We start from the raw sequence: 2894 nt of genomic DNA, 5'->3' as shown, positions 1-2894 counted from the left end.
AGATGCACTGTGCAAAGATTCAGAAGTGTGAATGGCAGTATCGATGGGTGTCCCAATCAGCTGACGTGTGTCACCACTGATGTTGTTTGTAGTTTCCACACGTTTCTCACTCAGAAAGGAATGAAGAAAACGATTTCGCGCTTGTTTACCTCCCCTTCTCACGCTTCTCCGAAATTGAGTGTTTTTGATTATTCCGGTGACAAAAACTAAGTTTTTCCAGAAATAACAGCCTGGGCGGTGTACTGGCTATGTGTAAAAGCGGGTAGACGATAGCCTGGCCAAGTTGTACAGGTCTGAGACTTTGTTGTCTTTGCAAGTGTGTCAAAATATTCAAAACAACGCGGAGCTCAAAAGAAACGCGTCCGTACTCTTTGTTCTTGCTTTCTATATTCTTTGTTTGTCTTTGTTTTGTTTGTTGTTGGTATTAAAAGAACGAGAGTTCCTCCTTTCCCCAAGAAATCGCGGTTCTTTCATTTCCGATTTTATGCCACAACCTATGGTTATTTTCCCCTACTTTAATTGATACTATACCATAAAGAAGTAAAAATTCCTCCTCTTCTGAAGAATTCGCGGTTGTTTTTTTTTTGGATCCTTGAGTCCAAATCGCTCAAACGATCTTCGAAAAGCGACCAATTCTTATCAAAGGCTATGAATTCGCGGTTTCTTGAGATTTTTTAATAGCGGACAGAAGGTCGGTAGCTGCAACCAAGACTTTGTTTTTGGTACTAAAAAAACCAAAGTTCCTCCTCTTCCCAAGAACTCGCGGTTCTTTTATTTTCAGAAGTATCGATAATATCGATACTGATATCGATAATTTTCAAGCTCTACCAAGTAACGTCCTTCTGGCACGTCTTGGAGCAGCATGGTCATGGGACATGTTAGAAGCCAAGGCGCTCTCCAGTTTCTGGCATCGCCCTTCGAGGTACGAGAGCAAGTCCTCCTCGCTTGGAATCCTATCCGTTGACAAACTTTCCTCCCAGTTAGCTTGGGTTGCTGCATCCAACTTTTGCACAATCATGTATACAACCATGCAGCCTGAGGTTTGTTTTAAATCTGCCAAGGCCTGAAGCGCTCGCATATGCGAGCCCGCAATGCCACAGCAGACGCAGACTCGATCCTCTTGAGCCCAAAATTTCATTGATGTGTGCCTGGAAAACAAGATGTTTATTATTAAAGCGCTTATATAGGATTTCTAGTGCCACACGATAATTGGCACTCCATATTTCTAATGATCGAACCGACTCCAGCGCAGCTCCAGCTAAGCATGACCGCAAGTGTTGAAGCTTTTCTATGTCAGCCAAGTAGGGGTCCTTATCTATCACCGAGGTAAACATGGAGAGGAAGGCTGAGTATTCGGTGTATCCACTGGAGAATGTAGGCAGTTTTACTTCGGGCAGGCGAGTCTTATGCCCTCGATCAACCATGACAGTTGACTGATCCGAACCGAACAGGCAAATCGCGTCTTTAGCTAGCGAAATAACCAGGCGCTTTAGGCTATTGTACACCGATTCGGCCTTGCACTTCAGAAGCCGCACTTTATTTTCAGCCGAACTCATCTGCGCGTATATTATATAAAGCAAACAGAAAAGCACTGCACAACTCGGGAGTTTACAGTTTCAGAAGTCTTTGTTTTTGTTGTAACGGCAAGAAAGTACAGTAACCAGTTGGCGAGGCACTGTGTATTAACGAACTGTGATATCAAACAAAATAACCACCGCACTATATGTATATAAAATATGCCGATATTTATGCAATTATATAACAGACGGTATTTTATTAGGACCAGCTTAAAGCGGAACCAGCCTAATGTAACAGTTGTTTTGTAGTCTTCTTTGTGCACTATTTCTTTTGCACAAACGAATTTAAAGATCTCGCCGGGGCCTCCAAATGTTGAGCTAACAAGCCTTTTTGTCAGCTATTTTAAATAAATCACAAGACGAGATAAATTCAATACTTCAGTTTATTAAGCTTTATATGTGTGCAAGGGCTACGGGCTTTGCGAGCACCGCAGCTTGCAATCAACAACAACAACGAAATATATGCGCTGGCGACGAACCGTAGGCGTTGAGAGGCGGGTTCAAACTGAGTAATCCAATTAATAGAGAGATAAGAGGAGCCGCTTAGAAATGTGTGATTCTGACTCTCTTTTTACTTGGAGTGGTTTGCCGCTGCGCTCAACACCATGTTTCCGAGTTGGCGGAAGTCGTACCGTCATGACTTCCGCCAAAGTCGAAAAAATTGAGCAATCGTCTTGAAATTTTGTATACATGTTCCTCAGAAGTATGTGCATGCCTGAAAATAGAATCTTTTAAAAATATTAAAAATTGTTTATTTAAAAAAATAGTGAGTAACGAAAAAATGAGGAAAACCCCGATTTTTTTTTCAAATGCTCACAATTTTTAAATTTTTTATGTTTTTTTCAATTATTCTAGTTCCAGCGATGCGAAAAAGTGTACAGCTTAAGAATATATTCGTTTTTTGCGTTTCAGGTTATTTCTTAAAAATACCAAAAAATCTGCCATGAGGACGAGTTTTTCGCGGACATGCCCCCATTGTTGGGTACTCCCCCTCCTCCCTTCACTTGGATCGCCCTTAATTTAATTAATTTCTGTGTTACCCCTAATTAGCGGACTATATAAATACTATATTGAACTTACATTTATATTTGAAGGTATAGATCCTCGCATTATTTCCGAAGCCATTATCGCTAGGGCCATCATCTTGTAAAGAAATCGGACAGGACAGACAGGATAAAATGATGTCAACCGTAGCGCACAACTGAGTAGTATCCATGCCAGCAGTGTCCGGGTCGTGATTTGGCAACCAAGTCTCCCAACAAAAATTTTGGTTTTGGTAATCTAACAACGCGAGGACAGCCCATGAAGAAGTTTGGT

At 41.4% G+C, this 2894-nt stretch overlaps 1 pseudogene; it reads right to left on the bottom strand.

Annotated features, from left to right (window-relative positions):
• Positions 1–513: 513 nt before the first annotated feature.
• Positions 514–1961, bottom strand: LOC138913667 (uncharacterized; annotated as a pseudogene).
• Positions 1962–2894: the final 933 nt, after the last annotated feature.

This window comes from Drosophila takahashii, chromosome 3R (genome assembly GCF_030179915.1).
Source record: "Drosophila takahashii strain IR98-3 E-12201 chromosome 3R, DtakHiC1v2, whole genome shotgun sequence".
In the NCBI taxonomy this organism is placed as follows: domain Eukaryota; kingdom Metazoa; phylum Arthropoda; class Insecta; order Diptera; family Drosophilidae; genus Drosophila; species Drosophila takahashii.
This window is presented reverse-complemented; position numbering and strand designations above follow the sequence as displayed.